The sequence below is a fragment of the Sarcophilus harrisii genome, chromosome 4, assembly GCF_902635505.1.
Source record: "Sarcophilus harrisii chromosome 4, mSarHar1.11, whole genome shotgun sequence".
Lineage (NCBI taxonomy): Eukaryota > Metazoa > Chordata > Mammalia > Dasyuromorphia > Dasyuridae > Sarcophilus > Sarcophilus harrisii.
The window spans coordinates 399,689,892-399,705,018 of record NC_045429.1 but is presented as its reverse complement, the minus strand read 5'-3'; the positions used below and the strand labels follow the sequence as shown (position 1 = coordinate 399,705,018).

Sequence of the window (15,127 nt, the reverse complement as noted above, 5' to 3'; positions counted from 1 at the left end):
TGTGTGCTTTTGGAAGTATAGTGGATTTAGAAACTTCCTTCACTATCACAGTTGTAGAACCATTGATGCCTTAGTTCAGGATAAATTTATTCCCAAGGAGTATGAGAAACTTTTCAAAAAAGATATGTAGAATTTTTGGTAAAGAACTGTATTGCCATTAAAAAAATATATTGCCCTATTGAAATTAATCATATATATGTATGTATAGTAATATATCATTTAGTTCCTCTGAAATTGAATGAAGAGGGGCAGTTTGGGGACTTAAACAGGTTGGAAATCCCTGCCTTAGTAAGTAAATCCTATGGAATTGTCTGAATTATAAAGGCTAAGCCACTGCCTCAAGTGACAGGATTAGCAAAGATCAAAAGGGGATTTTAAACCTAACTGTTCTACACTTCCATATCATCTACTCCTCCATATTGCCTCTTTAGTCATTAGAAAGTTCTTCCTTATAATGAAGCAAAATCTTCCTCCCTGAAACTTTCCTCTATTGATTATCCATTGTAAAATCTGCAAAAACACAGCTCTCTCATTTAAAAAAAATTTTTTTTTCAGATATACAAAGACATCTATCATGTTTTTAATGATCCTATTTCCCAGGCTGTTCCTCAAGTTCTATCAATTATTGTTCACTTGACATAAGACTTCTCAGTATTCTGATTGCCCTCTTTAAGTGGACCTGACCATTGAAAACCCATTGAATTAGTTTTTTTAATTTGTATTGTTTATTCATGTCACACCATTGGTATTCACTGCATTGATAACTCACTAAAATCCCCAAGCATTTTTTCACATGAACAGCTATTGAGATAGTTCTGTCCCATATTATCCTTTTGTAATTGACTTGTTGGACTTAAACATGTTAGTTTGTTGGTAAATTTGATAGGTTTGAGTCCATAGTTTTAGTTAGTAATAATTTTTTTGAATCCTGGTTCTTTCCAACACTTCATTTCATCTCTTTAAGGATAACATCTATGTTTTTAATTGCTTATAAAATGTTGGCTAAGAGTGACTCAAGGACAGCATACATTCTTCCAAAATGTCATTTATTCATTAATCAAAATATTTTGGTGATGGCTACTTAACTTAATAAAATATAGTGAACAATATATATAATACAAAACATAGTATGGTTAAACACACATTTTTCTGTCTTGTACATAAATATATCATGGTAGACCTTATTAAATACTTTTCCCAAATCTTGAAATGTTAGGCTTGCGGTATTTCTTATGTGTTTATTTTATTTTTTTGACTTACTAGTATGGAAAGCATATTGGACGTGAGAGTTGAATGTGGATCCTACATGTGAAATTTATCAGCTATGGGATCATAGACAAGTACTTTCTGGGCCTCATTTTTTAAATGAAAATATCTTAAATATTTTCTTACATTACAGATATGAAGATCCAATGATTTGATGTGTATAAACAAACACACATATATGCATGTATGCTTATACATACATATATATGTAAATACAGACACACACACACACACACACACACACATATATATATATATATATATATGAGAGAGGGGGAGAGAGAGAGAGAGAAAGAGAAAGCTTGGTAAACTTTAGTGTTACATAAATGTCAGTGCTATTCAAAACATTTGATTTATTGGAACAAAATTTAGTCTTGAAGGCTCTCATCCAACTAAATGTCTCCCGTGCCCATGTGAAGATCATACTAGAATACATGATAGATGGGACTACAGAGAACATTTTGTTAAGTGATACTCTGTATATCAGCATTACACAAAGTATTAAACAAGTAGACTTAGAGTACCCAAAGGAATTTGCCACTGTCATGTATAGATGATAAACTGTACAGAGACCAACTAAAAGAGGAATTCCCTCCAGAGTATAAAATGTGCCAGGTACTGTGTGCTAATTGTAGCACACCTCACAAGACTAAAGGTCCTCCTGATTACTTGTGTGATGATTGACCCTCATGAGAGCTTGGCTTAATAAAGGAACCAAAAGAAAGCAAAGGGTTGAAGAATGTCTATTGCCAAGATTATGACCCAGTGTGATAGACCCATACATAAGTCTGTCGTGATAACAATAGTAGCTAAAATTTATATACTATATTAGATTAACTAAGTACCTCATATATATATTAACTCATTTGAGCTTTACAATTACTTTTGAGATAATTACTACTATAAAGCCCATTTTGCAGGTGAGGGAACCCAGGTTCAGCAATGCTAAGGGTTATGTTTTGTTGTTGTTAGAGAGTCATTTTTAGTCCTGTCCAACTTTTCTTCCTCCCATTTGAGATTTTCTTGACAAAAATATTGAAGTAGTTTGCTATTTTCTTCTATAGCTCATTTTACAAATGAGGAAATTGAGGCAAACAGGGTTAAATGACATGCCGAGGGCCACAATGCTAGTAAATGTCTGAAGTTATATTCGAACCTAGGAAGATGAGGGTTCTTGAGCTCAAGACTGATATTCTATCCATTGTGCCACCAGGATCATAGAGGAGGGATTTAAACATAGGTCTTCCTGACCCCAATCTCACTGTCCTTTGCCACATTCCCTTTCTATCAGTATATACAATTTGAAAAGAGATTCAAGATGCAAATGGAGCTGGTCCCAAATTTGAATGAGAGAGGGGGAGGAGGGGGAAATGGGGAGAGAGGGGAGTGAAAGAGGGAGTGGGAGAAGATGAGGGAGAGACATGGGAAATCAGAATGTGCTTTCAATCTCAAGTTGTTTGGTATGCTGAGATCGCCTATCTTGAAAACATCAAGATTTCCCTGACTGTAAATCATGGGATATTACAATCTCAGAAGAATCAAAATTTCCAGATTCAAACCACAATGGAAAGACACATGATGCATTCAGGTAGGTTTCTGTATATTTTAAAAATAATCAACATACTTTTTAAAAAGTGTTTGCTATATGACAGACACTGTGCTGAGGTCTGATTGATAATTAATTATAGAAACTGCCCCCGTCCTCCATAAACTTGTATACTAATGGAACACTTAGTATATTCCAATATTATCCATGTTGACTTGAATATAGGAAATGACATAAAAACTAAGGACAAGGGATATGAGGCTGGTAATGAAGCAAAAGTGAAAATAGGTATTCTGAGTTTTTTTCATATCCATAAAGCAAATGACAATGACATGTACAACAATAACAGCAACAGCAACAATAACAACAAAAAAAACAGAGGAAGTTCTCCAGTCTCTTGGGTTGATCTGGGCAATTTATGAATCTTATCAGGTGAAAAAACATAGATATACTGTAATTTGTGCTGATGGAAGGGATAGATATTTGTAGGTAGGAACACAAATACTATGAAATTTTGAAATACAAAATAACTCTTGCCTTGAATAGAGTAAGGAAATAGGGCATACAGTGGGACAAATAAAGTTTAATGAGTTAATTGGGTCAAGGAATCAGTGCAATAGTGCCTAAGAATTAGAGCTCTCTAAGCTGTAACTAGGAATTTGTATGCTAAAGACAAATGCCACAAACTATTTGGGGAAAACACACACACACACACACACACACACACACATATACACACTCCATCTCTCATTAGAGATGGAGATGGAGGTGGGGGACATAACAGGGTAGTTTGTTCCAGCCCACCATCTTCGAGCTTCATATTTTAATAAATTATGCTTACACACTAAGTACTAAGGTTTGCTGCTTATGGCCTGATGGACTGCAAGTCCTGTCAGTACCCACTAAATTCTGTGTCATGTAGGATGAAGCCCCAGATTTCCTACCCTAGTTACATCTCTGAGAGTAAAAAAAAGAAATTATGGTGACCTACCAAAGTTAAATTAAATCCATTTCACCTTTTTTCCCTCTCTAGTATGTCCTGACTAGAAATTGAAGTTGGCAAGTAGTAGAGTTCAAAATAGATGTCATCAGTACTTTAATGTTTTTAAAAAAGAAAAACATGCACTAGACTGAATTGACAATACATTTTTTGTTGTTGAATGGAGAATTGCTATATGGGATACAATACTGTGTGTGAGGATTTTAGAAGCATTAACAATTTTTTATATTTCACATTACCAATTGCATTTTTGGGGAGAATTGAAGTGTTTGTTGCTATTTCTCCCTAGGGTCTCTGTGCATTCCACAGTTAACAGCTGTACCAATCCAAGCCTAAGAGAACCCTGGATGGGGTGAGTCAGGCGGTAAGAGTTCTGCTGAAAACGTCTCACCTGGAAGTTGTTCTCTGGATGTCTTACAGAAATACTCAACCTGCATATAAATGCTACATGAATAACAATGCATGTAACAGCCTAGAGAAGAGAATTCCCTGGTGCAGAAATGGCTCCATGGAAAACGGCAGCATCCACTCCTTAAGTGCTCACTCCAGGCACACAATGCTTCTGCCTCTCTAGAAATACTTATAAATCATTACTGTATATTTGATGATTGCTTCTTTCATTCTCCTCTTCTTTTTAATAAAATAAAAAAATAAATGAAAATGCTTTGGGGATTTTTTTTAAGCCTTATAGTAGATCAGAATGGAAATGGTTATGAATATGTTTTTGGAAAAGACCACACAGACCAACCCCAATTCATCCCTGTGCTATTTATTCTTTACTTGAAGATTAGGTAAATTGAAGCAGCTGTATCCATGGTCATCCTCTCTGAAGATACTAACATGACTCTTAATAATACAGCACTTAGCTCAATGCTTGTTGATGAAATGTCTTTCGTGAAAGCAGCAGACATTTTCCAGATATGTTATTTCATGGGTGAAGTGCTAAACTTGGAGTTAGTAAGACCAATGTTTTCATCCTATCTCAGGCACTTACTATATTATAGTTATATTTCCATGTTCATTTAGTTATAATGCCATAAAAATCACATATCCTGACTCAGTTTCTTCATTTTTAAAATGGGGGTGATAGTAGTTATTTTACAAGGTTGCTGTAAGGAATAAATGTAGTTCTGAATGTAAAACATTAATAATAATCTTACTCTGATTCGTTTTAGATGGAATTCAGATTGAAACGATCCTTGGATAAGAAACTATCTTGCTATTTTTAATAGTTAATATTAAAACTGCCTTTTATCCTTTTCCTCATTATTTTGCTTTTATTCTTTTTGATGGAATTCAGACACGGATATTCTTATAATGAGACACTACCCTTTGAATATATATATATATATATATATATATATATTTAGTATTCCATTAAACTTTTTCCACCCGCAAAACCTTTTCTCTGAAAGAAATTTTTACATGATCCTGAATATGTAGGTATATAAAATAAGTATGCAAATCAAACATTTACTGATAATAAATCATAATTTCACAACACTTACATTCAGTTATGTGAACTCATATGGGGTTGGGACACCTAATTTATGAAGCTTTGCTATATACCACCAAATAGAGGACCAAAACGTTTTTCTGCAGTTGGAAAAAAATATTAGCTTATAAATCCACCCCCAAAAGCTCACTAAGAGCACCCTCAGTACAATTTCAATAGGAGATGACAGGAATATTGTGTATATTATCTTCCTCCCACAGAACTTTTGTTTCTTCTAAGTATCTATAATTTGAAAGATTTTGTGTATATGAGTGTTCCTTGTAGCACTACCTTTAAATTTGTTATGATGACTGTTAAAAGCACTGTTTTAAAATGTTTATGGATTAATGTCACGTCTAGATAATGTTGTCAATATCCATTCAGTATGGAATAATTATCTGTTTCAAATGTGGCTTATTTGTAAAATTCTCAAGTACATTTCAAGATTTGGATTTGAAGTTCCTGGTCCTGGATTGACATTATAATACTTTCTATTTCTACAAATTCACATGACTTAACCATTTGTTCTTTGTTTTTTAATCAACATAAGTTGTCTAAGTTTGTGTAGCTCTCTAACACAGAAGGCTTTCTTATTCTTTTTTGGATCTTGTTCATTTCATAGTGTCTTCTCAGAAGTAAATAATTTTCAGTTGCATTAATCTAGTGGTTAAACTTATTATAAGATATTGTTGTGGCTCACTGAAGTGATGTCTTTGTTGCAAAAGTATTTCTATAGGTTTTTCACATATTTATCATGTGTACTAAGAATGTCTATTAATTTTCCTTTTTGAGGAAGTGATTACTTTTGTATAAATTAACAGGGAAATGGATCCCATGTTGTTATTGTTTTTATATTGTATGCATTTAAAAATGAATAACAATATCTTGTTTTTCTAAATACATGTAAAAATATTTATCAATATTCATTTTTCTAAGACATTGTATGGCACATGTTTCTCCTTCCCTCTTTTATCTCCTCCCAAGATATCAAGTACCCTGATATAAATATATGTGATGCTTTTAAAAATATTTCCATATTCAAGAAAAAAAATCAGATCAAAAAGGGAAAAAAAGCATGATCAAGGAAAAAAAATAAATTGTATGCATTTTTGAAAATACTTTCTAAATGTATAATAATGCATTTTATAATTCCAGTATATGCTGAATGATTTTACATGTGTGTTAATTGTCCTAATAAGTTCAATTTCAGGATACCAGTAAATTTCTTCTTAATGTTCTTATTTTTGTGTGCTAACTGTTCCTTATATCTTGTTTGGAAAAGACCAAGCTATTAGTATCCCCTTCATCCCTTGATTTAATAAAACATTGATTAGATTTCAAAGACTTCAGTCTTGCTTTTTTTTTTTGACTTATGGTATGAAATGTAATCATTATCATTATTGTTGTCATTGGACACACAGAGTACACTTTAATAAACATAATATCTTATAGTAGCCAATACTGTACACCAGGATTAATACTAGATTTGGAGTCAAGGGCTCTGTATTAAAATCCTAGCTCATCCTCTTATTTTCATGTGACCTTGGGCAAGCCACTTAAATTCACAAGTCCTTAGTTTTCTCATTTGTAAAATGAGAGTGTTGGATAACCTCTAAGTTCTCATGAGTCTAAGTATCCAAACTATTAAAATCAAATTTAATATCTAATCTTTAAAAAATAATTCAAAATCTTAATGGTAAAATTAGAATAATATAGCTTTTAGCATTGTACAATGTAGAACATTTAAAAAAGCTAAAAAGGACTGATCTTCCTTCTCAATTTACAATATAAAGGAAATTATACGGTGCTAGATTTTTTAAAGGAGACTTAAAATCAGAGTTGAATTTTGACAACATCATTGTGAGAGCTGCTGAAAAATACAATTGTATCTACTATATGTGGTTTTATTTGGACATATGTATATAGGTTAAGACTATTACAATTTAGCTTGGATATTTACAAGAAAAAAATCAAAGTCCACATTTTCATGTTGGTTTGAAATTGTCCTTGCCAGCGGCAACCTCTTGGTTAGTGGCAAGAAATCAAGTTTCAAACTGGCCAAGGATATTACTGTGATCAGAATATTGAGTATTTAGCTTGGTCTGTGCTGTAATAAAATCCTTTCCAATCATTTTGTTGGCATATGTTGGGTTAATTACACACAGGCCTTGGCGGTAGGACAGTTTAAGTGAAATTTTGTCATGAGATTTGTGTGCACACATCTTGAGTAGGAGGAGTAAATGGTTCATAGTACATTATGTGCTTCCATAACCATCTGGTGTTCTGAATGAAGGGAAAGCAGACAGGTCTACAATGTGCTCACTTGGACAACAGGAGAAGAGAAACTCAATAGACAATATATATTCAAATCATGTATTTTAGGATATTCTTTCTCACCAAAGGTTGCAAAATGAAATAAGGCTGTGACTTTTCTGTGCATTGAATACTTTATTTTTCATTTTTGGACAACTCTTCTCCTTCTAAGTAGATTTTTCAGACCATGGATTAATAGTTGGAAGGACTATCTAAGAGCAACAACACTAACAATTATGAGAACAATCAGGATGACAATGATGATTATACCATTATTTATCTAGGATTTAAGGTTTACAAAGCACTTTGCAAATTTCATCTCATTTGATGGTCATAATAATTATTACTCCAATTTTGCAGATAGGAAAATCAGATTTGTGAAAGGATAAGTGACTTACTCATGGTCAAGTCACTTTGAATTTTGTTGCTTCTTATTCTACTTACTCTACTTATTATATTGCCTAACTGCTTTATATATTTCAACACTCTCATTTTACAAATAAGGAAATTAAGAACCAGGTAAGTAAATAAATCCCAGTGTCACCCATATAGTTAGTGTTAGAGGTGGTGCCTAAATTCAGGTCTGAAAAGAAAGAGAAAGAGAAAGAGAAAGAGAGAGAGAGAGAGAGAGAGAGAGAGAGAGAGAGAGAGAGAGAGAGAGAGTCAAAGAAAGACAGAGACACAGAGACACACAGATAGAAGAGAGAGTCAGAGAGAGAAAAAGACACAGAGACACAGAGACACAGAAAGAGACAGAGACAGAGAGACACAGAAACAGACACATATAGAAACCAAAAAAATAGAGGAGATAGAGACATAGAGAGATACAGAAAGAATAATAATAAGGATAAATGGCAGTGAAATGTAGCATGGGGTAGGATTAAAAAGAAGTGGCATCAAAGAAATAAGGGATAAATAGCAATTAAAGAAATGGGGGAGAATCAAGATTATCAATGAACATGGGAGAGATTAAAAAAAAACAGAAAAAGAAGTAAATGTAGCATGTGTTGATTTATTCAGTCTCCTTAGTTCCTTCTCTGGTTACAGATGACATTTTCTATCCAAAGTCTATTGAGATTCCTTTGGATCACTGAACTACTGAGAAGAATCAAGCTTTTCATACTTGATCATTGCACATTCTTGCTGTTCTTGTGTATAATGTATTCCTGGTTCTGCTTGGTTATAGGGACTTAATGGAGACTCATGTCTACCCAGATTTTTTTTTTTCAGCAAACTAAAGTAAAATTGGTTTTGGCCGGAAGTCAAAAGCTACTAGCAGCTTGAATAGAAATCAAAAGAATCAAAGTAGAGGCAGAATTCCAGCTAAGTTCTCCCAACATTTTCCTCTAAACTTTAAAATAATACTTCAAATCAATTCCTGGAGCAACAAAGACAACAAAAGATTAGAATGAGTTATCCTCCCCAAACCAAGACAACTTTGGAGTCTTGAAGAAATCTGTGGTACTAGATTGGAAAAGGACTTGGAATGCAGATTGTAGATCTTAGGGACTCTTGCAATAGCAACAAGAGCAGCTTCAGGAACTTATGATCCAGAGACATTAAAGGAATTGGACAACTTGTTAGAAAGAGAATATTATATTCTCTAAGTACTACTAACTAACTAATACTAACACAGAAACCACTGTGTTAGTATTGGGTGTAGGAACCAGTAGATAATAGTTTAAAAAGTATAGAGGAGTTCTTGTTGTCACAACGGGGCAGAAACACTGGTCATAATTCCAGGATTGGAGGGATACTAGTAATTGCAACTATAAGTGAACAAAAATTGTACCTGAATAAGAACTAAAGCATAGACCGGGAGAAGTCATCATATTACTCCAGTAATCATACCACCTTGGAACCTCCAAAAAGTTATCCAGAACCAGCAATAAAAACAATAGCATAAAAAAGTCTGAAGCTTGGTATAATGACGTTTCCCCCAAGGTAGGCAAATCCTTAGTTCAACAAAAGTAAGAAGTCAAGAAATAAGCAAATGAGCTGGAAAAATGAGTAGAAACCATTATTATCAGCATCATCATCAACAACAAATCCTGATCCAGAATGCTGCTATTGTGACAAGGAACTTCAAGCACAAACTCAAAAGAAGACAATAAATGTGAAAACAGCTACAATTAAAGCCTCAAAAAATTGAAGACTGGACACAAGTCTAACAAGAATTTCTGGAAGAGCTAAAGAAAAAGCAAAAAAATCAATTTTAAAAGTCCAATAACAGTTTTTGAGAAAAGTTGAGAATGATGCAAGAAAATTATGAGATAATGAATAAATTTGTAAAAGAGGCACAAAAATATACAGATGAGAATAACACCTTAAAGCAGAATTCACCAACTGGTAAAAGAAGTACAAAAGGTCACTGAAGAAAATAATTCCTTAAAAATTAGAATTGAGAAAATGGTAGCTAATGACTCCATGAGATATCAAGAAACAATAAAATAAAGTCAAAAGAATAAAAAAGAGAAGAAATATGAAATATCTCATTGGAAAAAACAAATAATCTAGAAAATAGATTGAGGAGAGATAATTTAATCATTGTTAGACTACCTGAAGTCCACGATCAAAAAACAATAGTACTTATATCATATTTCAAAAAAAATTTACAAAGGAAAAATGTCCTGGTACTTTGGAATCAGGGGGCAAAATAGAAATGGAAAAAAACCAACCAATCTCCTCCAGGTAGGCATTCAAAAATGTAAACAGTCAAATCCCAGAACTTCCAGTCAAGGAAAAATATTGCAAGTATATAGGAAAAAAAACATTCAAATAAATTTGACGTTCAAACACAAGACTCAAGAGAAACATAGAAAGATAAAAAATAACAGAGAAATCATAAGGGACTCAAAAAGTCAGTTTATATTCCTATATAACTTTATAATTACTGGAGCAGTTTAGAAAGAGTCTATATAGACAATGGGCATGGTATGAATCAATTATATCCAGATAATCTCAAAAAAAATGGATGAGTAAAAAGGATGCTCTATAAGAAGAGAAAAGGGAAAAGAAAAATGTGGAAAAATTGTCCCATATAAAAAAGTGAGCAAGGAAGAATTTTTACAAAAAAAGAGAAAAAGTATAAGAAAGTGCAGGGAAATGCACAATAATCATAACTGTGAGTGTGAAAGGAATGAACTCACTGATAAAAGAAAAATGAATAGCAGAATGAATTGGAAAGAAGAATTCAATAATATGTTGTTTTCAAGAAACACACATGAAACTGTGTTCATAAAAACACTTGTGTTTGCAAGATATATGCAGAGTTAAAATAAGAGGTTGGAGCAAGATCTATTATGCTGAAGTAAAAAAATGAGAAATAGCAAACTTGATTTCAGATAAAGCTCAAAAAGACAGAGCTAATTAAAATAGATAAGTAGGGAAACTACATTTTACCAAAAGGCAACAAAGACAATGAAATAATATTAACACTAAACATATATATGCACCAAATGGTATGGTACTCAAATTCTTAAATAAAAATTTAAATTAATTATACCAAGAAATAGATAATAAAATTGTATTATTGATTTACCTCAAATTTCTACTCTCAGTACTAGATAAATCTTATCATGAAACAAACAAGAAAGAAGTTCAGGAGAATGAATGGAATTTTAGAAACTTTAGATGTAATAGACCTCTGGAAAAAAACTGAATGGTAATAAAAAAAATATACCTTTTCCTCAGTTTTATAGTACCTCCACAAAAATGACCATATGTCAGAACAGAAAAACCTAATAATCAAATGCAGAAAAGCAGAAATATTGAATACACTCCATATAGGACCATAATACAATAAAATGTATATCTATTAAAAGATTATGAAAGCATGGATTAAAAACTACACACTATAATCCTAAAGTATGACAGTGAAAGGACAAGTTATAGCAACAATCAATTGTTTCATTAAAGATGACAGTAAGAAACCATGCCATCTCATTTGATGGTCATAATAATTATTACTCCAATTTTGCAGATAGGAAAATTAGATTTGTGAAAGGATAAGTGACTTACTCATGGTCAAATCAAGAAAAGAAAATATAAGGATAATTGAATTGCCAGAAATTTGTGATCATGAAAGGTATAGTACCCACCATTAAGGTGGGGAGGGATAGATAGATGGGGAAGCAAAGGGTGAGAGAAAAAGATAAAGGAAATATCTCTAGGTGAGGAAAGGTTAAATGATAGACAATTATGGAGCAAAATTTAATGAAATAGCAGGAATAGCAAAGACATGCATGTATCTAAGCTATGCATATGTATGAGTATGTGAATGTATATATTTACACATTTGTACATAAATATATCTTAACTGTAGTTTGCTTAGGGATAGTAGGGGGATGAAAGGGAGATAGATGTATATCTATGTGTCTTTATATATCTCCAAAAGTATATATAAATATATCCTTTCTTAACTATAGATTTCTTGGGGGTTTTGGGGGAGATAAAAGGGGGAAAATTAAGTAAATAAGGCACACAACAAAGAACAAAAGAACAATTTACAAGTTAGTAAAAGATAGACACTCATGAATATCATCTCTTCTATAATGTATATACTTTTAAAAATTGGTATTAGTTGTTATATATTTTGAATCCTCTCTGATGTTCTGCTGGGTATATGATAATGTTCTCTTTTGTTTCATTTTGTTTTGTATTGCTTTTCTGTTTTTCTTTTTGCATATTCTGTTCCTTCAAATAAAATAAATAAATAAATAAATAAGGAAGGTGGGAAAAAAAGAAAATATCCCCCCCATAAAAAAGAAAATATTCCCAGAATAAGATGCATTTAGTAGTGAATTCTACAAAACATTCAAGAAACACATAATTCCATTACTATATAAAACTATTTGAGAAATAGGCAAGAAAGAATCCTAATAAATTTCTTACTTTTATAAAATATTGTTTTTATACCTAAATCAGGTAGAGTAAAAATAGAGAAAGAAAAATATAGACTAATTTCCCCAGTGATTTTTGATGCAAAACTATTAATAAAGTATTACCAAGGAGATTATAGAAATATATCATAAAGATCATGTGCTATGATGAGATGGAGTTTATAGCATAAATGTTGGAGAGGTTTAATAACGGGACTACAATAATTATATTTGACAATATCAATAACAAAACAGCAAAGATCATATGATTTTATTAAGAGATGCAGAAAAAAGGCTTTTGATAAAATACAAAACCCATTTCTATTAAAAACACCAGAAAGCATAGTTATCAATGGAGTTTTTCTTCAATGATAAATAGCATTTATCTAAAATTGACAGCAAACAATAAAGCTTGTAAACTAGAAATTTGTCTAGTAAGATCAGGAGGGAAACAAGGATATCTATAATAATCCATGTTATTTTAATATTGTATCGGAAATGGTCACTGTAGCAATAGGACAAAAACAAATCGAAGGAATAAGAATAGGCAACAAGGAAATAAAACTACTGCTCTTTGTAGACATATGATGGTATACTGAGTAAACTCTAAAGACTCAACTAAAAACATAATTTAAGTAATTAACAATTTTGACAAAATTGCAGAATATAAAATTACTGTTGTTCAGTCTTTTTTCAGTCATATCTTACTTTTCATGAATCCTTTTGTAGTTTTCTTTTAAAGATACTGAAATGATTTGCCATTTCTCTCTCCAACTCATTTTATATATAAGGAAACTGTGGCAAACTGAGTTAAATGATTTCTTCAACATCACACCACTATTAACTGTCTGAGGCAAGATTGAAACTCAGGTCTTTTAGATCCCAGGACCCTGTGCTCTATCCACTGTATTACCTACTTGCTCTAAATATAAAATAAACCCATTGAAATCATTAGCATTTCTATATATTACCAACAAAACCTAGCAAGGAGAAAAAAAAAGAGAGAAATTCCATTCAAAATAATGGCACATTCAACAAAATACTTGAGAGAAACCCAGGTATAGAGGCCCACAGATAGTGGAAAAACTCTGGGTGAGGTATAAGACCCTTTAGCCCAGAGGGAACCTGCTGACAATGTCTGGTTCGGCTTCCCACTTCCCCAAGGGCTCTCGAACTTCCTGAGAAGTCAGGAGGCAGTGACAACCTGTGTTGTGATTGAAGCAGAGTGATACCAGATGGAAGAGTGATAGCAAGTGGCAAAGAGTCATCTACACACAATAGCAACTTGTTTATATGGTCCCGCATGTGCAGTCATCATAAATGAAGAAAAATCTAAACAATTGGAAAATATTGATTGTTCATAGGTAGGCTAACCTAAAATAATAAAAATTCTAAGTTAATGTACTTGTTTTGTATTATATCTATCAAACTAACAAAGAATTATTTTATAGAGCTAGAGAAATTAATAACAAAATTCAACTGGAAGAACAAATGGTTAAGGATATCAAGGAACTCAATGAAACAAAATGTGAAGGAAAGACAGCCTAACAGTTCCTAATTTCCAACTATAATAGAAAAATGTTAAATATCAACACACTTTGCTACTGGCTAAAAAGCAGATTAGTAGATAGTAGCAAAATATTTAGGCAAAAAGGAAAGTACAAACTAGTAGAAGAACATAGAAAATTTTATGTTTAGTCTGTGAATAAGGAAAAAAGTTTATGAGTAAACAAAAGATAAAGCAGGTCAAAGGAGTTAAAATGGATCATTTTGATGGCATGAAATTTTTTAAAAATAGCTTTTTGCACAAATAAAGCTAATATATCCAAAATTAGAAGTAAAGTAGAGAACTGGGGAAAATATTTTTACAGCATATTTCTGTCATCAAGGTCTCATTTCTCAAGTATATAGAAGACTGAGTCAAATTTAAAAAATTAAAGCCATTCCTCAATTGAAAAATGGTCAAAGGATATGAACAGGGAGTTTTCAGACAAAGTAAAAAGATCTACTTATAGTCATATAAAAATTATCTAAATCATTAACGATTAGAAAAATGAAAATTAAAATAACTCTGTGATATCACCTAACACTTATCCTTTGCTCATTACCTCCTCAGTGCCCAATAGAGTATTTTGCACCCAGTAGTGCTTAATAAGCATTTCTTGGTTAAATGAATACTAATGATGTCCATCCTTGAGTTTTAGATTTTCTTCTCTATAGTACAGAACTTAAAATAAATTCTCCTTGATTTAATCTAGTGTTATTTTTCATTAAGAACTACTATGTGAAAGCCAGAGCTCACAAATTTTGAAGTATAAAACACGACAGGAAACTTCTTCATTCAACACCCAAACTGTAACATCACATATTGATTTCTCTTTTATTTTTGTGTTCAGGAGTCTATTCAAGCTGATTAAAGGGGTTTATTTGTATGTAGAGACTGAAGAAACCTTTACAAACAAAAAGGTGTATTACAATATTTATTCTGAAAAACAAAATTTCAAGGCTATCTTTTCTTCATAGTGCTAAAGGACTTCAGAATGTTTTGCAGTTACTTTTCTAGTGGCAAATAAATCAGAAATGAGAGATTAAAGTACCTTTTCAAAGAAGTTATTATTTATGAGTGA

At 32.2% G+C, this 15,127-nt stretch overlaps 1 long non-coding RNA gene across 1 annotated transcript in view; it reads left to right on the top strand.

Moving 5' to 3' along the window:
* LOC116423391 overlaps nt 1–4,873 on the top strand; it is a 55,709-nt gene extending 50,836 nt beyond the window's left edge. Inside the window, exon 3 of the long non-coding RNA XR_004233989.1 lies at nt 4,102–4,873. This is a non-coding gene — a long non-coding RNA (uncharacterized LOC116423391). The remainder of the gene's footprint in view (nt 1–4,101) is intronic.
* The last annotated feature ends 10,254 nt before the right edge of the window (nt 4,874–15,127 follow it).